General features: G+C 40.0%; 1 long non-coding RNA gene across 2 annotated transcripts in view; it reads right to left on the reverse strand.

Annotated features, from left to right (window-relative positions):
- Positions 1-320: 320 nt before the first annotated feature.
- The window catches only part of LOC142083638 (uncharacterized), a 29,009-nt gene continuing 7,349 nt past the window's right edge, over positions 321-21,980 (reverse strand). For both annotated transcript variants that reach the window (XR_012674125.1, XR_012674124.1), the window contains exon 3: positions 321-403. This is a non-coding gene — a long non-coding RNA (uncharacterized LOC142083638). The remainder of the gene's footprint in view (positions 404-21,980) is intronic.

A 21,980-nucleotide genomic window follows, 5' to 3' on the forward strand; every position in this document is an offset into this window, starting at 1 on the left:
CAGTGCCCCCAAGAGCTTTTATTTAGGAAGGGGCAGTTTAAGAAAATTAAGTCAATTAACTATTCACCAGTATATTAATCTCTAAACATAAAAATTCTGCCAAGCATTGCAACCAGAGATGTTGGTTTGAAGACAGTCGAAAGACAGTTTATTTTGGTTTTCTTATTTTATGCCCAATAATAGAAAGTTAACTAAATGCCTGAATTCTTCTAATATTTCCAGTATGGAGACCTCTGCCTGCAGAGGACATCTTTGCTGGCATTCTGAAGACAGGGAGGATGCGCTGTCTGCCGAGGCTGCAGAGCGTTGCTTCTGGGCGAGTTTCTTTATTGCTGGGCTGGTTTTGTCCTTTGCCGGTTGACATCAGGACAGCTGGCGGCAGTCCAGGAGGCAGCGGGAAGCACTGTTTGTTTGTTTGTGTGTGGATAAGCAGAGAAGAAAGATGGCATGAAGTGAAGAAGAACAAAGAGAGAGTAAACAAGGAACAGCTTTAGCTACAGCAGAGTCATAACAATACAAATAAAAAGCCTATTAGGCATTTTCCCTAAAATACATGAAATACACATGAAAATAATCATGACTAGCCTCTAAATCTCATAGAGGCAGATTTTTATAATCACCTGAAGCAATATAATTTTTTAGCATTTTTTAAATGTGAAGAGTCACCACTACTTTTTCCGAGTAATACATAACTGTTGATTGACAGCATCATGACTTTTGAAAAACTGAGGAATCATCATCACAGCATCTAGTAAATTCATCATCCTCAAAGGAGGAATTTTTTAAAGCAAAACTTGGAAACGAAAAAATGACCGTTTATCTGTCGATAAGCCTTTACATTCAGAGAGAGCACGAGGGAAAGGAGAAGGATAAGAGAAAAAGAGGGCTTGAAAACAGGAAAGGATTCCACTTGGGAAAAAAATCCCCTCATTAACCTTTGCATTCAGTGTAGAATTGAATTTAATGTACTATTAGCACCATAGAGTACAAGAAGAGTTGTAAGCAAAAAGGAAAGAAAAGGGTGGGATTTGTGGAAAATTAATCAGTGGCTTCAGTCTGCAAACTAGTTTTGTAAGTGTATTTAATTATAATCCAAAGCTGTCTGCAGATTACCTACCGTATACAGACAGGACAATTTGGACCGTGGATCTTCCTGGAAAAGATGATACTCAGTCTAATCTGACTGCTTGATAGTGTATTAATGTAGTTATCTATGGAAAAGTAGCAATTTTTATGGTTAAGTAAAAGGGTGTACAGCAGAGTGATGCTACAAGTTTGTGCATGGGCATTAAAGATTTAGCTCTGATTAGCTCATTGCTGGGAGCAGCAAAGGAAGAGAAAGGGAGAGAAAGGGACTGGGGATGGTGGCTGGCAGGCTGAGGTTGGGTTTGCGAGAGGAACAGCCAGGAGAAGCGGGCATGGCCCTTCATTTCTCCGTAATGGTCGGTCTTTTCCTGAGGTAACAGACCTTACTGGAAAGGAAAGCAAGAAAAAGATTCCTATCAATGAGCTCCACACCAATGAAAACTATTTCAAAATAATTTAAAATGAAAGGTAAGAGCATCCGCCTTACACAGCAGTTACCCTATACAGCAGTGACAAATTAAAATTCATGAAATGGAAAGGAAGAACTCCCTGTCCTGGCAGACAGAGTCTCTCCATCAGTCCCATATACCACAGTCACTGACAGATGAGCTTTGCAGCATGCTGTGGTGTTTAGCAATCCAGGCTATTTCACACCAAAACTGAGGAGCTGGGAGCGTGTAAGTGCAAGGCTATCAAAGTCACACATTCACACACTTCAGCTGATTTTCCACTGCCCAGCTGAGGCACCTTCTGCCTTCAGCAGGGCCCTCGGCCACCCGCTGCGCTGGTGACCCCCCGGCTTTGCTCCCTCGCTCTTACTGCTGGTTCAAGACAGCTGCCTCCTCCACAAACAAAATTTGTTCCCCTCCAATATTTCTTACACCACCCTGGTGCCCTAATGTTGTCTAACCCTGAAAACATCTACCACAAACAGTGTTTTGGGTAGTTCTATGTCTTTCTCTCCATCCCATTGCATGGGTTGGCTGTAAGTTGAAATTTATAAATGAAATTAAAAAACATACATATGCAAATAATTGCTTTAAATAATTTTCAATAACCTGTCGCAGGAACAGCTCAGGACTTCATCTACCAAAGAAGTAGGAAATTTAAAGAGTAGGCATGGTCTCTCAAAATAGCCTGCGAATAGCTCTCTCTAGCAGAGTGATCCAGTTCTCTTAGGTATATCTCAATTTAAACAACAGACGATTTCCAGCCAGGTCCTAGGCCACTGAGAGCTTTAGAGGTCGAAGCCAGCACTTTGAACTCTACCTGGACACTATATAGAGCCTTTCAGACTGATAAATAAGTGTAAAAGGCTTTTGATGTGACAAGATCCGTGCCAGAGCAGTAAAGCAGTAAACTAGATGATGTTGTTCAGATCAAGGGTGCAGCTGGCCAGATGTGGTTATTTCTGAGTTGTACAGATCTGCGTGAATGAAGATAAGTATGAGAAAGTACTATAAAACACACATACAAGAAATAAATCACAGCATTCCTAGATATTCCCAAGTTCCAAAGAATAAAACTATGCTCTCGGTCGTGGGAGCAGCACCAGAATTAGGCTTAACTCTGTGACACGTAGCTTTGTTGTCTGCATAGGAGATGTCTAGATTCTGCAGCTTCCCTCAGCTTCATTACACATTCACCGAATATTTTTACATGGAAATTATAAACTCATTTTGGGTCGCAGAGTATGTCCATTCTTTATCTCACTGAGTTTAAAAACTTAATTATTCCTTGCTGTATTAGAATTATAACTAAATAGATTCCCTAATAATAATAAAAGAAATGCGCTGTAATTTATCTGTCAAATGCATCTATGTAAACAATCTTTTAAAGTTTATACTGGCTTCTCAAATAAATGTAAATAAAGATCTACTCTCTCAATCGCTATTTTATGGATCTTCATAGCTTTGACACCACACATCTAGTTTTTCCAGTCTGTTTGCATCACAGCACGTACCTTAGGGGTGAAAGAATGAACTCTACTCTGAGAAAATTAAACAAGTACTCTTATAATTTTTTGGGTGCCTTGTAATAGTTACAGACACTTTGGGGCTTGTGTTTTGTACTTGGTATAAGCACAGGAAAGTTGTGGTACAGCTAATTAGCATGCCTTTTCACGAGGCGTTCAGTGTGTTATTTGCAACTCAGTGGATTTATTTTGTTCTGATTAATAATCCGACAAATTTCTGAGCTTTAGGAAATATTTCAGTGTCTAACATTCATAGATATAAAAATAACTTGATGAATTTATTTTCTAGCATTCAAAAGTCAGCATTTGCCTTTATCTGGAAGTTTGTTCTTTTTAGCATTGACCCAGACAAATACGAAACTTGAACGGTTGTATTAATGACATTTCGTTTCCCACTACAGCAAATAGTTTTGCTGCTCTTGAAATTTCTTGCCCTTGACAATTGTAGTCAACACTTGCCAACCGGAGGTGGCAATACCCAAGTGTGATCCCACACAGCAAGTCACTTGCTGGTAGAGCAATGATCTGCAGGCGCGTGTGTAGTGTTACTCCTGCTTGAAACAATAGTATTCCAGCTTTGCACTGGGAGAGGAAGTCTGCTTTTTTTTTTTTTTAGGAATATTTGTAACTAATTTCCCCGTCTGTAGAAGTAATTTCTACTTCAAATTAGAAGTAATTTCAATTGCAAAAGCAGGCTCTAATTTTTCCCTTTCTTGATTTGATTTCTATGTGACAGTAAACTCACCAAAGACAAAATGTTGTGGAAGAAAAGGAGATAATGGATGGTTTCATAACTGGGGTGGAGTGAATTTTACAAAATATGGGAGAAAGGCGACCTCTGTTCAGAAGCCTCCCTGCTCATTAGCAGATGGCTGTGGTTTAATGATTCCACTGTGGTGCAAAGAAGGAATCAAATTAGATGTTGTGTGAAGCTGTCATTACTCTGTGTGTTTCTCTGCATAGTTCCAGCTTAAAGCACGTCATTCCTTTCATCGCAGCCCCTCAGATTACTATATCTTATCCTTTCCACATCAAAGTGCTCTCAGCACTTTCACAGTATAAAAAGGATGCAGAGATAATTTTACAATACATTCTCTTCAAACAGCATTGACTTGTACACTTGCAACATTTCTTTTTATTCTGGGATTTGCAAAAGAAGATGCACTAAAATGAGTAGCATCTTAAAACTGAACAAAACCAGGAACAGAAATATCTCTTTAAAATTGGACCAAAGTACCTCTGCAGGGATGGTGGGGATTTTAGAAAGTCAATTCTTCTCAAGTGCTGTCTGAATTATATTTCAGTCAGCAAGTAAGGACCATTGCGAGTGTGGAAAACATGTCCATTCTTTGAAAAGCATGGATCGTCTCCTTTTACTTGCTAGCTGAAAAAATATGGTACCTTAAAAAGTCTTCACTGAAACATATAGTAAGTCAGATCCCACTCCCAACATCAAAGGCATAGCCTCAGCTAGTAACCAGTGCGTAGAGAGCTGGGCTTGCTGTGTTGACGTTACTGCTTTATGACAAAGTAAAAAAAAAAAAAAAAAAAAAAAAAAAAAAATTACAGGAAGGAAAAGAGTGAAAGGCAGCAGAAAGACAGAACTTTGTAGGATTGGCTTTGACTTTTTAGGACTTTCTTTAAATCCACTCTGCCAAGAAATGTGCTTTCTTCTTAGATACTCATTATGCAGCTATGCATATATAATCTGTAAGTGTTTCACATTGTATTTCCTAGCCATGTTTGTCATTTGCCAGCATCTATATGAGAGGTTGTCGCAGAACTGAGTAATGATAGGATGGGGAACAGAAATGTGAAAAGCTGATAGATGAACTTCAGAAGGGAAGGCAGCCTGTGTGTTGGCAAGCAGACAAGCAATGTGATGTGGTTCATCTGCCCATCTCCCGCTTCAGGTGTTCTCACCAGCTGGGACTGGAGTGATACGATGTAGGACCTTGCCTCTCTCCCCTGGTGGCAGGATGAAGGTGTTGGATCTTACTGTGACATTGGTGCTGAACTGTGCTTGCTACAGTCAGTCTTTCCAAAACGAGTAACATGCTCAGGTTTTCCGATATTCTTCCTGCTGTTTTCCACATAGGCAAGTAGTAACGTAACGAGCCCTGGAGCTTCAGGTGGACGTGGTGTACCATTCTCAGGCAGACCTGGGGATCTCTGCCATGCGATGGCAGTTGAAGGTAACGCAACACAGAGGAAGAATTCTGGACAGGACAGACCTACCTACTGCCACAGAAAGGATAAGGCTCGGTCAGCAGGCAGGAACGGCATGTTTCCTTCACAGAGAAATTCTAGAATTTTTTTTTTATCTCAAATTTCAAAGAATTCAGATTTTTTTTTTACAACAGGAAATAGAACTACAAATCAATATATAATTACCAAAGCGTTGCATTTCATTTTCAAGGTTATAACACAATATTCAAAGAATTTTTTTCAAAATAAAAAAGGAAAGCATTACTGTGAAGTAAGGTGAGCATGTTCACATGAAAGCATAAAGTTCAATGAGAGAAAGAGAAAAGTGAATATTTGGGTAACTCATTTTTTTGAACTGGATGCAAAAAGCATTTTGAAATCATGGGAATGAAAGTTTAGATCTATATATAGTATGTTTGTCAGATCCATCTCTATCTAAATACTGTTCACCTTTGTCTCGGAATTATAAAAGATTTGCACCAAAACTATTTCTTCCTTCCTCAGTCGTCTTTTGCTCCCTTGTCTTATTAGCATATGACTGTCAGTAGTGTGTCCTTGGCTCTTCATGAATGCAAAAGGACAAATGCTTAATAATAATGTTTCATCTTACACAGAGGTCACAAACTGATCTCGGTTACGTCAGTGTAAATCTGGAGAAACTCAGCTGAGCTCAATGGACTTACTCAGGCCTGAAATCAATTATTACTCTGGTGTAAGCGAGAGGGAGCCCAGCTCATCGGCCCAGTTCTGGCATTGAGATGCAAATGGGAACCGCGGGGAACGGCAGAGCATTGCCCAGGCATCTCGGAGGCAGCCCCGGCCGCGCAGTGCTCCTTGGCCCTACTCGTGCAGAACAGGCGAGCAACAATGCCGGGGCGTGCCTGGATGCTGCATCCCATGTAGCTACACGGCCAAGGAGCAAACAGGGAGAGATTCAATAGAGGTCGGTAATTGTTATGCAGCCATGCAAGAATAGAAACAAAATGCAGCTTAAACACTCCTCCCCCAGCTCGGCCCCCGTGATTATGCTTCCAATAACCACAGCAGTAGCTGTGGTGCCCATTTTTCCATTTCAGTCTCTGGCATCTGTGGGCACTGGCGCTGAGGCAGACCCCAGTGGGATGCCTGGAAGGCAGCGCTGTGCCAGGTTAGTGATGGGCTACATCAGTTTAGATAAACTGATGCTTCCTGACACCCACCCTGGGAGAGCCACCTTGTAAGAACAGGCTGCAAACACACACCACAAAGTCCCTTTCCATCTCCTTCCTGTGTCTTACCTCCTACCGCCAACCAACAAGAACATGAAGTAATATATTGTACCAGTTTAAAAATTACACTTCCCGGCCCGTGTGTGTCATTACATCACTTTTTACACGGAGAATTTAACCCGAAGTTGCACATATCTTCTATTAGTGGCTGAGTCTGAATTGTTCTCGCAGAGGTACCCCAGTAGCGCAACGGGATACGCCGGGGGGTAGGGATCTGCAGAGGCTCTTGAAACCCCTTCCCCAGGGAGCCTGCTCTCCAGCTTGCATTAGCTTTAATAAAAGGCAGAGGCGCTTAAGAGTTTTATTTCTTTAGCCATATCAGTATTTTCCCATCTAGTGACTATTACTCTATATAAGACAAAATAACACTGAAATAGATTTTTTTATCCTTAGTGATATTTATCCACTAGTGATTTTTACCCTCTGGTAGCTGATGTAAGTAAATGGGAAGAGAAGAAATATTGATTAGGCAGCTAATTCTGAAAGCAGACTGACATCAAATTTAACAAGCAAACTAATCCTCCATTTCTTTTTGTTCAGTTTTTATTACAATTATTTAGTGTTGTTTACCTTTCTCCATTTGTTATGCTATAATTGGCAAATCTGGGAAAAAATAGTAAATAAATACATAAAACCTTGGTAAACCCCTTGATCTATGATGAGCAGAGGATAAAGCCTCATTTGGAAGGGATCAACAACAAATATTAAGGAATTGCTTGATTTTTCTGAAGGTTACTTTTTTTTTTTTAAATTCAAGTGTACAAAATATGAACTCAATTTTGCAGTAAGTTTGAACTAGCTTAGCTTATTCTTTGAAAATGGGGGAATTCCATTGTGGACAATATTTTCTTCACTGGATTTGCCACTTTATTTTGAAAAATCTCTCTAATAGGGAAACGTTATTGTTCCCTATTAGAGAGATTGCAAACTCCACGTGACTTTACAAGCTGTTGTCTTACCTACCATATCAATATGCTGCTACTAAAACTGAGGGTGGTCATTTTCTTCATCCATAGCGCTTCTAGACAACCTGGAACATATATCTATGTTCTGCCCACTACTTACGTAAAAAATATTCATTGTAAATGCAGAAGAGAAAGCTGCCAATGCCTTTATTATCACCTCTTCATTAAGCTCTTGCAGTTAAAAGATTTAATATGGAGTATAAAGATACCAAATTAAAGCCAGTGTTTCAGGCACATCCTGTTTTGGTGAGAATTACGTGAGAATCCTTACTGAATACAGGCCTCGGAGCTGACAAGAATCAGGATAACAGATGATTGCCTCTGCTCCAGCCCAAAGTCCCTGAAACATCCAGAGGGGTCCCTGGCCAAAGGCTGAGGAGGGCAGGGATTTGCCACTCTACTTGGCTAAAGCCCCAGAGGTAAGAAGGGAGATCATTACTAGAGCCTCTAGAACTGAAAGGTGGTTGGGGTTAATAGGTCAAAACACAGGAATTTTCTTCACATCAGTATTACAGAATGAAATTACATGGATTAGTAAAAAAAACATACTGAGGGCACTGAAGATAGATAGAAAGTGTTACGTTTCTAGTTATGGGGTGCAAAAGGCTGCGTCACAGCCATGCCTGCAGTAGATGTTGTCACGCTGTGGGCCATATGCTTTTACGTTTCTCGGGCATTAATAAAGTCAGGACTCTGCTTCCCCCAGCCTCCCCCACAGGTCGGCTGCCCTGGCATGCTCTCTCACAGTGGCGATGCTTTGAAAATCAAGTCTAAATACATCTTCTCACAGGGAACGCATAATAATTCTACTGACAAGTATCAAGACAGACTTTGCACAGCAACTTTGAGATGCAAATATCCTAGCTGTGACTAGTGAGCTAATTGGCCTGCGTAGGAGGCATACAAGCGGAATTCCAGTTTTATATAAGTGCACACACTAAACAATTTTTAGGTATTGTGACCTAGCTAACTTCCTTTCTGCAGAGCTTTAATCCATTAGTCACCTACCAGACCTATAGCATTTATTTTCTCCTTCTAGCCACAAATCTGAGATGGTCCTGATACATGTCAGTCAAACTGCTAGAAATATTGTTCATCGTCTTTGCCACTGAGTGTATTGACCATACACAGAATTAAGTGATAGGCTGATTAGTTATTTATCCGAGGGCTCTTGTAGTGGCCAGAAGTAAGAAATAAGGACCGCCTTTAGGGCCTTATCCTTCCTAAGCTGCCGAGTCACCTCATTTTCTGTAGACTTCCGTGAGGAATGGGGGACAAAAGCCCCTCATGGAATGGTGTCTTTGGGGAGGAGCATTGTCTCATGACAGCCAGCAAAGCTATGCTGGCAGTGGGGACAGCTACTGTGCTCACTATATATTACTAAGTGACATTACTCAAAATGTTACATAGTGCTGGTATGTTGGAGTAGAAGGGCATTGCTGTCACCAAATTCTGCACTTGTACTTACTGAAATAAAAGCCATAATAGAATATATAAATATCTATAAAAATTCCTTTCTTCTGTTACTATGGTGATTAGTCTTAAAAGGTACTATAATAAACACAATGAGTAATAATTATTCCATGTAAAAACAAACAAACCAACCCCTTGCTTTAGTTCCCTTGAAATGTCAAGCAATTCTGACTGGAACGGGAACTATCTGCTAAGAACAGTGGATTGTTATGATGAAGCTGGAGGGTGTCTGCTTTATAGAAATAAAACTAATGAATTAAGAAAAAAGCCAACACTTATATGATAAGCTTGCTTTACTTCAATTAGTTGCTAAGAGAAATGAAAACAGAGGCTTTTACCAGTTTTTTTTTAAACTGGAGTATGTGCATGGTGTTAAAAGGGTGAATGTATAAAAGCAGTGAATTGTAGAATCTTTAACGTTGACCTTCTTTTGATAACTTAGCTTTGGCATAGCCTCTGCTTTTAAATGAGAGCACTCAGTTTGTAGTGCTGGCTTAAATTCACTGTAAGGCTAGTGAGCTTCAGCAGGTTTAGTGCTTCTCTACTTTAAACACTAGCATTTGTATGTTTTTTTCCACCCCAAAGAAGTAAATTATTTATACAGCACCAACCTTTTTTAACCTAGCTTCTGACAGGCTGGGATTTTTCCAATCTCAGTTGAAACTGCCTAAATAATTTATCAAGTATTCTTTCAAAGTACAATGAATTCTGAAACCTAAGAAATGTTAAATGAGATTCTTTGCCCTTCCAGTGTGAGTGGGTTACTGAGGTTAAGCTAGTATTTCTTTGAACTTTTCTCAGTCCCTGTTTTCTCCCATTGTACAGATTCCTCTTTTTCTCTCCTACTGTCTACCTATTCATTTTCATGACATTTTCTATTTATCAGACTTTTCCTTTGTGTTTCTGTATCTCTTGCTAACTCTTCCCTTGCTGATGTCTTCCTATACCTTTTATTCTTAGTTACAGTAAGACAGCTTTCCCTTTAGATTGTCCGCCAGATAGAGGAACCATTGATTTCTGCGTCCCAACCTGTACAGGCAGTATCAGTCCAGTCAACGTCCGCAGTGCCGGATTTTTCAGTCCAGCCTCAAATTTAACTGAACCTTCTCCCATCTCCATAAAGACAACAGTGATGAACAGTCTTAAGATCTTTGGTAAAGGTGAGCACAAAGAAGTTTGCATAGAATTTGGATCTGCAAACAACATGTAAGCTTGCAAGGACATATTTCCAGGTCAGGTATCTGACACCCCTGCCCCCCCCATTTCTGTCTGGTTAAAATTTCCTCGAAGATAGACTTTTCTACAAAACTTGGATAATTATGTCTCAAAGTACCAGTATAAGAAGCTTATAAAAACACAAAAAAAACACCAAAACAAAACCAAAATGACTGGGACTACAGACAGAAGAAAACAAAAACAAACCCTCCCAAGATGACTTGGGCTATTCCAAATTTTCCAGCAGGTATTTTAATCCTTTTAAAATTTTGTCAAATGTTTCAGGTAGCTTCCTTACCTGAATCAATTCATCCAGTTCTACTCACAAAAGAAGTGCCAGTTTTCTTTTCAGAAGGAAAAAAAATAATGAAGTAGCACCCCATACAGATTTTTATTTAGACTCAATTCAGTATTGTATCCTTTATAAATTAATGCTATCAAGAACTGTGCTTCAAGACATCTGACGTAGTATCACAGTTGAAAACAGCATCAGAAACATAGACTAGCAACTGAGTTTCTGTTAACTCTGCTGTATCGTAACTGTTTAAACTGAGCATTGCTCCTTTCAGGAAGCTATTTAATTTTAAGGTTTTAAAGCAAGCCACAAGTTGCTAAAAGGAACAACAACCACAGCTATTGAGAGACAGCAAGATCTAGTAGATAACTATTACTGAGCCACAAAAGCTGATTTTAGAGAAGTTGACCTGCATGAGTCCCCATGTCAGACAGGAAACAGTGCCCAGGCATGGTCTCGTAGGAAACAGTAAGAAAAGGCAATAGGTATTCGGGTAACCCAGTAACTATAAAATGGAATAACCCCTAGTTTCTTTGTCTCCTTCATTTCGCTGTGATGTCATACAGCATTTTTCAGAGGTCTTGCAAGGCAACTTCTTCCCCCCTCTCCCTCTTCATCTTAACTTTTTGTTTCTGCCACAGTCACAATAAATTCCTTACACAAACTGAGCATAAACTGACCAATGCTCGCTACGATCAATCTCCTGCCACCTTCTGCTGTCCTAAGCCCACAAACCGCGGGCTCCGCTCTTTGGCCCCATTTTTCCTTGAACAAGAATGGTAGGATAGGAATCAGAAATGGAAAAAAAAACCACAACAAAAAAAGGGGATGCAGACAGCAAACTAACGTAGCAGGTAAGCTCCTTATAATTATTCTTTGAGAATTACAGGTATATTGCAAAGTTTTTATTTTATGCTTGCTGAATGTTGCCAGTTTCTAACTTACATTGAATTCCTTCTCTGAAGATTTCCTTACACAAAACTACATTCTAGCTCTGAGTCTTAAGAGATTTGTTACATCGTAAACTTGGGTTATTATTTCACCATATATAGTAAAAAGATCAGTCAAGAATAAAGCTTTGATCTCAATTCGGGAAGTAACAGTTTTTCCAATGTATGGCTACCACGATATTACTAAAAATATAAAACTGTATGTGTAAAGATTTGTTATGAGATATGCAAGTTTGCATTATTTAATGATATCTATTTGTGGATAATAATTTTTTTAAAGTCTACAAAATTTTAATTTCACTCCAATACTCTAGTTTCCCCTTTATATTTGATAACAGTGTAAAATTCAATTATGAAGAAAGTTTTGTTTATCACTTAATAGCTATCCCCGCTACAGTATTTTTCTTTTTACAAAATGGTATAGTTTGATCCCAAGAAACAGTAGAGCTATGTTCATTAATTCTGACTTCCCAGTAGATGGTGCTCCAAGTACAAAAAAACACACTTCAACATGTTCATAAATTTATGCGTGAATTGCTTAAACACATTACGTGTTCATTAATTTACAGCTCTTGTGTGTTCATAAAGATTGATAATATGGAGGCACAGTGGTCTATGAAAAATTCGAAAAACAGTGGTTCTTCTATTCAAAAGTTTTGGAACCTGTTTGGTAGATATTTCCCCTAATATGCCTATGGCTATAGCACATCGTTTAACTTCAGTATTAATGGTTTTGTTCACTTGTGGTACAACTGACATGTTAACAGCATTATTTTTTTTTTTTTGCTTGCTTGGAGCTTATGCATAATGTCATTAAATGCCAAAATTTATTGTGCTCCATTCTAGTAAGGTGTAATAATTTGAATAGCTAACTAGATATTAAAATACACCATGTATTATATACAAACATGCACACTCACCCAAATTCACAGCCCGGAATACACAGATACACGCTATTAGATAACTATGCATTCACCTGACGCCTCACTCACAGGTATCTTTACATAAAATATAGTAAAGTACCATAAAGGAATTACTGTCATGACAATGCTTTCCTTGTAAAGTGTCCTTTCTTTATAAAACATTTCTTTATAAAAGATGTAAGACAAAGTTATGAATACAGAACTGCATTGGAGAACTTGATCTGTTTGCAGTGCCAATTGTGTATAATTACTTCAGTGCTGTAATTGTTTATATTTCATATCATCTATTTTAAAAAATTACTATTTTAAAAAATGACATTTCAATCTTTCCTCATTTAAAATGGCTGAAATGCTTATTGCCAAAACACAATATGCAAAAAGAAAAAAATCTGTAGCAAAATTTCAACCAGAAAGGTTAATATTCTAAGCAAACAAAGCTGGGCTTAAAAATGTTTTATGTACTAACATATAGTTGCCTCTGAGTGCCTTGTCAGCATCATAGCATGTTGTTCAATCTGTGTGGAAAAACTTAGAGTGAAGTGGGCACACAACACAGTAACAGCGTTAACTTGTTTGAAGGCACCTTGTCTTTGCATCAGTGGCAAACCTAACAGATACAAATCCTTTCAAATCCATGAAGAGTAAGTTTGAAATGTGTACTAAATTAGAAGACTGATGTTTGCAGCAGAACACTGATGTGCAAGATTATTAATTGCTACTTTTATTTTCATTGGTTGATAATGTTAAAATATTTCATGTATACATTTACCTCAGTCTCTAAGTGTAGGTATTTTAGGTAACATGGCAATGACAGCTTTAATGGGAGCAGACTTGGTCACCCTGCTGTGACAGACTAGTGAATAATGCTATTTTAATCTTTCATGTATTGCCTAACTCTTTAAAATACATTCAGCTACAGACACAAAAGATATTGAAGCTCTGTTTAATAAACAATTTATCAGGATTCTGATCTTCATTAATAAATTAAAGAATATATTTACTTACATGATTGCCTGACCTGAATGTCTAAATTTCTTCTTTGCTTCTATATTTACTTGCTAAAAAATCCATTAATCTTCTGACTTGAGATAACTTTTATTAAGATTGTCGCTAGTGATACATCTTGTGGATTTACACAAAGATTTTTTTTTCCTGTGTTTTTCTGCCAATGACATGCTAACTATTTTCTATACCATCGATTTTTAATTAAAAAAAAATCCTTGTTGCTTGATAAAACAATACTAAGAGTACTTAAGAAATGAGGTACCAATACTCTCTTATTTCCTGAAAAGTACCAGGAAGAAAGAAAAGGGAAGAAAAAAAAAGATGTTTGAGCCTTTAAGCAATCATTATAGGCTGTTTACGCCCTGCTTCTGCCCAAAGAATGGAGACTTCTGTCAACACATGACTACACTGACTGCAATGGTTTCAGGGCACAAGGGAAGGGCTCACACGAATCAAATAGCAATGTTTCCAGTTGCAAGAAAACATAAATCACAACCTGTGCTTTCCCATTACTGCAAATAATGAGATTTTTTTAATTATAATATTTGATTTTTTCATTTGTTTTATAGTTCTAGAGCCTTTTGGCTTCAGATTCGCAAGATTTCTTGAACAATCATGATAGATAATTATTTTTTTAATTTAAAAATAAATCCACACTTCTAGTTCTCTTAGCTATGCTGGCAGACCTCTTCTATGTGCTCAGCTACGTCAGCAGAAAAATGCTGTCTTTGCTTATATGAGTCAGGAATGTGGTGCAGCTATACCAGCCAAAAAATTCCTTCTGTCAGCATGTCTTGAATCTGTACTAGGGCCTCTGCCAGCCAGGCTAGTCTAGCATAGCTGCAGAGGCAATAAAGAGGAGCCTTCAGAGCCATGCGAACTGAGGACCTACCTTGCCAGAGCCCAATTTAACCTTTAAACACCCTAAGTGGTAAACAATGATCAGCAACTCCAACATATGTTTAAACCTGAACTATGCTAAGGATAAAACCTAAGAGTTTTGCCCTGAGGTGTGTTACAGCTTCCCTGCAATAGTAGCTGTGCGCAAGTGACACTGGCATTGCAGAACCTGCCTGGTACCATCCATGCCAAAGTCCAGCCGTTTTCGCAGCGCGAAGGCATGGATTTACAGCTGGCTGTCTTACAACTTTCAATGGCTCTCCGACTTCCCACTCGCAGGAAAGCTTTTTTTCTTAACTTCTATTTCTGTCTTGCCCAACATGGGAACAATGCATTTTGTTAACAACTGCTGGTCTTCTGCCAACCTGTATCTATCAGGTATCATGCCATCTTAAGTGCAGGGGGGAGGAGGTAGGTCTCAGAGTCCGTTCCTGTTTGAACGGTGAGAAAGTGCAGCAAAATTACAGCAGAGAGGATGAAAAATAGAGTGAAAGAAGAAAGAAATTAGGAGGAGTATGGCCCAGGTGGAACTGTGAATGCCAAAATTAACATCTCCCATGCTCATTCAGAATACATTTTGAGAAAAGCCCATTTCAAACTCTGGTTGAGGCAAAACTGGGATTAAGCCTATCCCTCATTCTGTCTCACTTGTTTGAATGTAAAGCATTCTCAAGCTGATGTATGATTTTTTTTTTTCCACATGTGAAAAAAGGAGAGTGAAAAGCATCACCTAAGCTATGACATTGAGTGAAGTCTACAGCGGAGGCATGCTCCTAGGCACTTTGGGTGGGAGAGGGTGCAGAGAAGAGGGTTAGCAAAGAGCACAATGTCTTTTGGTTTGGTCAGTAACCCTGAGATCCGTGTTCTGAAGAGAACAGAGAGCAGAGAAAGGAGAGCAAACAGGGCATTATCCCAGCTGTAAAAAAAGCTTTACTCAGGGCACCTTCTGAATTAAGGTGAGCAGTAATTTTCTACATGTCTGCACAGCTCTTACCCATCCTGTTTATACGGTATTTTAGAATGAAGGATCGGAATAAAATATTTGAAGTTTAATTGAATTGAGCAAACAGACATTATTTTAAACTGAAATACAACTACTATCAAGAATATGGTCTCTGCATAACATTAAAGAAAATACGCAGAACTGAGATTCTAACTAAAAAATTTTTTTAATTCTGTTTGAATGAGTCCCCCCCATCCTTCAGCAGGAAAAGGCAGAGAAAGGGAAAAGTGTTTGAAAGTCAAAATACTACTTTGCACATCTCTAATGTTTTCCATTCTAAGATCTCTAGTGCTTTACAAGCTTAATGTGATTAACTTTATGCTCAGTAAGCAGTTCTACCCATAAAAATAGGTAGGTCTTTACAGGATTAGGGCCTCAATTTGTCCTTAAAGTGGTGAGCACAGTGAATATCACTTACTGCTTTAACAGACAGAGCTGTATAAATAACAGATACTGTGATTTGCCTGAAGATCTGTCAAAATGAAAATTGTGTTAGATTAACCTGAAACAAAACAAAAAAGTGCTCACATTTGCAGCAAGCTGCAAGTAAAGGAAAGTAAAAAAAAAAAAAAAAAACTAACATAATGAAACATTTCCTTTGATTCAAAAATGAAACATTTCTTTCTTAAAGCTCTTGAAACGTCATTCTTTAGAATAAAATGGAAATTATTTAAAATTACCGGTTAGAATTGAAATAATAATTCTTAGTATGTCAAACTGAAATGTCTACTTTTCTTTTTACACAGCATGACAATTTTCACATCATAAAAAATATCCTTTGGTAGCGTTTTCTCATTTCTATGTTATGAAAGGTTAAGCGGCGCTTTTGGCACATGGCTGTTTATGGCAAAGCATCCTCTCTGAAAGGTTTCTGGGGATTTTCTGAGGGCAGCTGAACCCGGCGGTGCTGCGTCCTGTGGCCCTCGGCGTGAAGGCCTGCCTCATGGTCTTTGGGCAAAGAAGGCGACTTTGGGCAAAGGAATACTGCATGCGGCCTTGACGCACGTGCCTCCTATGACCAATATACACACAGTCGTGGCCATGAGAGACATTTGCACCATCGTCATTTCCCCGCATCGCCTCATCAACAGCGCAGAGGGGCTTGGCGCGTTTGCTCTGACGAAGGCCATGACCTGCACTGGGCCCAGCTGTCCGTCCTGGCGAAGCCCCTGGCTGTGTGTGAGCGCAGGGAGAGGAGGGGACGGGGCGCCCCGGCAGAAACCCCGCTGTAACACCTCAGGGGCACTGAGGTGCCGCCTCAGGGGCACACGCTGCAGGGCTGCTCCCAGCCGCCCTCTCCCTCCGCCGGGCGGGCAGCGCGGGCCCCTCCCCACAAGATGGCAGCAGGCGGCGCGGGAAGGCACCGCAGCACCGCGCGGGGGCAGAGCCCCCTCCGCGGGTGTCGCTCCTCCGCTTGGGCCCTCTCCTCCCGCCCTCCTCCCGCCCACCCGGGCCGCGAGGTCCCCGCCCCGGCCCGCTGCAGGGCAGGGGCGGCGCGGCGGCCCAGGCCGGCTCTGACAGGAGCGTGGGTTGGGGCTCGCCTGCCCCGGCCGTGACGTAGCGAGGTGTGGGGCAAACGGGGCAGCGGTACGGCTTCTTCTACCCAAAGAAGTCATTAATTACGGCATAGGTGTCTTGCTCGTGCGCCCTCAGCAGCACTGCCATTGGGCCTCACCGAGGAGGGTGGTTAAGAGTCAGGCCTCACACAACGTTGCCCAAACACTGGAGGACAAGAAAAGGCAAGCCAGCCCAGGGGCGGCCCGCTCAGGGCACGGCCCCTCAGAGGCACGCGTCAGTTTTGCACCACTAAGACCACCTGCCCGCCGGGTCAGCAGCCACAGAGGCCTGAAGCGGCCTGGCTTCTGGGAACCGTAGGCCCGTCTCCCCCTCGTGCCCAGGCCGGCCCCGTCCCTTCTCCCCCAGGCATCGCTTTCCCATTTCTGGTTCTTCTCACATCTCTTGCTACACTTTCTGCACGCAGATCCCACAGAAAATTACTCTTTTTTTCGGCTGTTGTGTCAGCTGGGGAAAGATCCAGGACTCCGAAAAACTTGTTCATCGCTTTCTAATAAGAGGCTGCTTAGAGAATGATAAGCAACAGCAGAACCACCCGCAGGGAAAAGGGCTGAGGAGTCAAACAGCGAGAGCGCTGCTGTCAGGGACTTCGAGAGGGTTTTGGCAACTGTGTACAGAAACCAGGGTTCAGGGCTGAGCAAGTTTGAAAAGTTTCATGAGGTCTGCTGCTAGCTCGACGGAAGAATAGATGACAAAAATAGTTTTTCAAAGAAGTAATACAAAATATATTAAACAGAAAGATTATTTTTCATCTTAAAACTATTTAAAATTTAATGTGAAATTATGTGCAGAGCAAGCGTGTGCTGAGACTTACACTTAGTATAATTTAATTTACTGCTAAACAAAACCATGTTTAATTAGCAAGTACCTTACCCATTCTAATGAGTTAAAGAATGTTACTTCTTAAATTATATACAGAATCACTGAAACATTTTTAGATTTTTACATTATCTCAACCATTTCATTAACAACATATATAATGTGCTACTGACTAAATGTATTTTCTATATCTATCTTTAAAACAGAGCAGATGATAGATTCTGTTTACTTTTGAAGCTGTAAGTATTTTCAGGACTGCAGAAAAGCTTTTGGCCGAATGACTTTGTGCTGCAGTTCAGCAGGAATAGAGAGAAAACGTACTTCTTTTCCAAATAAGTCATTCACAGTAATGAGATCAATTTTGAGTTGAAAAGAACAGCCTATTTTGGTATGTCAAAATTCATGAATAGACACAGCAAGTGAGGACGAACTCAATTAATTTCAGAAATTTGAAGGTCCCCAGCACAGGTTTTTGAGAACATTTGCAAACAGACGTCTCTGGGGATTTTCAAGACTACCTACAGGTCACCTTCTATCCATTGATTTCTTTGGAAGCAGGCACCTGATTGCCAGTGCAGTTTTGAAAATCTCATTACACCTCTACTGCAGATTTGGAGTGCTAAAATCTGGCTTATAGTGACAAGAAACAAGCTTCCAATTCACTAAGTGTAGTTAATACTAGTATAGTGCTAATATATGTTTTAATAAACGATGCTATTAGATACATAATTAAAAAAAGGGTTTACTAATAACATTTTTTAAATCTCAATTTGTACATCTTTTGCACTGTAACTGTACATTCAGCTTGATACAAATTAAAAAAAATTGAAAATGTAGTGAACTATTTTCTAATGCAAGTTAAGGTTTCTACCATAGAATTTGAATAAATATATGTTAAACTTTCTGCTTAAACAAACATGAATATGAACAGTATGTAGTAAGAAATATCCAGCTGGAGTAAAGGCTATGTGCAGTTGCAATTTTGAATGATTATGCACACCAGTAAGAGCAAACATTTTTAGAATAACAATTAAAAGTGCAAATGCAAACCAAGATTAAAAGCGGTTATTCAAATCAAGGTTCCATGATTCAGATCTGTGATTTATATCACTTTGATTTACATGTCAATCCATCGTCCTTACAGTATTTTCCTCCAATGCAATTAAGCTCACGCATTGGAGACCATATAGTTGTATTGAGCTGCAAAGATACCTTTCTAATCTCTCTGATTCCATTTTACTTATCTGTTAAGAGAGAATAAAAACTTTTGTCTTTTATGGGTGAAGGTACCATGCAAATGCAAATGATATTATACAAAATGGTAATTGAAATGGTTAAAGGAGCAAAGGGTTTTAATAAAATGACAATTCAAGACACATGCAAGTGTCCCTGTGTGAATGTTGATTGAAATGAGGAAAGTTAAGAATGAATTTTAAGTGCCCATAGAAAAACACATTGAATGTTAAGAGTAAATTAAGAAGTGCACAGGCTAAGGGACAGAGCTGGCTCAGAAATGGATAAAGAAAGAACTGAAATATTCCTTTGAGGATTTAGGACAAAGGATCTCTCAGTCCTCGATAACAGTGCAAAGCAGGTTGAGGAATAGGCCGTGGGGAACACAGGCGTAGTGACACTTCAAAAGACCCAAGAACTTGAAAAAGTTGAAAATGCAGTTAGCGACAGATTTGGATCTGAAGAGGGAAAAAAGCAATAGTGAGCACAGCTAGATATGAACTTTGATGTTGAATTACACAAGGTTTAAGAAGAATTAGAGCCTTCAGAAGAAACTGTCATTGGAAATTCTGCGGGGTGACTCCGGGGCAGAGCAAGGGCCAAGTTCTCCTCTATGCTCCCCAGCCCAAAGCTGCTGCTGGCAGCTGTCTCTGCTAGGGGCTGGTCCAGGTGAGCTTGACACACGTCACTGCGCAGATGCTCACAGCTTCTGGGATGCACCCATTCTGAGGTGTCTAAATGAAGGGAACAACAAAGATAAAGGAACTGGCGATGGCCTCTCAGGTGCACAACCAGCTTTGAGATACTACTGCTGACCCTTTCGCAAAGTTTGCTTGCCAGGCAGAGGTTTTCAGAGGCTAGTTTAAGGGTAAACGGTATGGGAAGGATGTACGGATACTGATTGATACACAGAATGATAGGTGAGCTGCCAACCCTCTGGGTAGGCTATGAAAACTATCCTTTCCCGTTTTCAGGACCGCTAGAGTTGTGGCAGTAGTCTTTCAAATTTAACTCAAAATTGCAGAAAAGTGGTACGTTGTTAGGCGGAGAAGAAAGAACTATGGCAAGATGACTGAAAAAAAGAATGCTGTAGTCTGGCCCTTCTCATACTGACATGGGCAGTATGTCCATACATCCACACTAGCAACATAAGGTTTATCACTGCACAAAAGGTACTGCTAAAAAATTATGTGCGAATTCTACTTTTTAAGGAAATCTTTTTTTTCAAAACGTGCATGGGAGTACGTGAGTGTGGCAAAAGAACACAATAGGGAGAGTCTGGGACTCGCTAATGGACACTCTCGCAAAAATGGCAGAAAATAAATGATTTCCAGCATTACCTTGCTAACGTGAGAGCTGAGGAGGAAGGCAGGAGAATCTCACCTTCTTTTGGGAGAAGGAATTCTTTGGCTGAGACTATTTACTCCTGCCAGGGTATGGAAAGCTTACTGAATGTGAGAAGAATGGTGTCTCTGTGAGAAGATAGACCTTTGAAATGAGTAGGAATCCATGTCAAGCAGCCACATACTGTTGCTGGCATCTAAATTCTCCCAGTTGGTCTGCTCCAGCATTTGCACCCCGAAGTGGAACAACAACCAGTGCAAGAGAAAGGACCATCCTTGTAACTCCTACCGTCTCTCCAGAGACCGCCTCAGACAGTCAAGTCAACAGTAACCAAGGGTTTCAGTGTCAAAGGATGTTTTCTCTGATAGCCCAATCAATCAAGTCAATTCCCTCCTCTCCTCCATGCCTTTTTTCCCCCCCCTCTTTTGAATTCTCACAATTGCCACTGCTAATGGAGCATCACTGGTGAAGACAACAGCTGAGAAGACACTAGTACTGAAGTTTTTACAGTGCCTAGTTTGAAAAAGGTCAGCTCATTTGAATTGGGAGGGGAAAAAAAAAATCAATCATTTTAAGGGGTTCCAACTGAGGGAACTATAGGACACTGAGATATACTCTGCCTAAGATAAGGCTGTCTTCTCACTTTTCATCATTTTACTGTCTGCTCAACTGGTTGGCAGTTATGACGCTGACAGTTTAATCCTAATTTCTAAATCAGTGTCAACAACTATTTCTTTCTCTGGAAATGATACAGAAAGACCATAAACGACGTAGAGCATGATGCCAAACAAGTCCTTTCTTTTTGGCACACCAGGAAAAGAAAAAATGACAACAAAAAAACCCAAGAAAAGATATCCACAGCCATTCCTTCTTCCTAGGAAGCCACAAACCAAACACAGTGTAAGAAATATTTTCCCAGCTAGCGTGGGCAGCTGTGATTGTCAGAAGGTGTGACCAAATTACATTTGATCCCTTTGCTTGTTTAAGTTACAGATAGCCGTGCTTCTAAAAATTAAACTGACAAACTAAAGAAATCCTACTGGATCAATGATTCTGTGCTTTTCCCGAATCAAAATAGATCATCACTGCAGGAGAGACAAGGGGTACTAACTCTAATCTGAAATCAAATTAAATTTACCTTTACCAGGGAAAGAGGGTTAATACAGAGCACATCACAATTTTTTACATATAAATGGAGTAGGTTCAGTGCACTTTTATTTTAAAAGCAGTTGTTAGTGTTTCTATGATTTTAACAGCTCCTAGGGATGTATGAATTCACTAACTTAAGCAATGATGTCTGGATCAAATGTATACATAGAATGACTTGCTATATGTCCTTTGGGTACGAGGTTTTGGTTGTATAGGGCTATACTGTGACCTTGGCATGAGCCCAGATATGTGAATGAGGTAGCTCACTTTATGCTGCTGCATAAAATGCAGCTTGGGAAGTAAAACTGCACCTTGTCACTTCTTATTGCAGGTACCATACCTTGTACCAACCTGCTCCAGTGGAATGGATCCCTTTCAGCTCCTGTCTTTTTAATCTTGTATTGCTGTCTGATAACATTAAAAAACTTCTTAATTTGAGTATGGATCCTGTGAAGCTTATTAAAAATAGATGCTCATCAACAAAGGCTTGCTTCTGAATGTTTCTGAAAAGAAATGCTGCCCATTATTTACCCAGGAAGTCTTATTGTGAAACCCCCATCAACAACCTGTTCCCAAGTTAGCTTGTGCTACCCT

The sequence above is a fragment of the Calonectris borealis genome, chromosome 6, assembly GCF_964195595.1.
Source record: "Calonectris borealis chromosome 6, bCalBor7.hap1.2, whole genome shotgun sequence".
Classification (NCBI taxonomy): domain Eukaryota; kingdom Metazoa; phylum Chordata; class Aves; order Procellariiformes; family Procellariidae; genus Calonectris; species Calonectris borealis.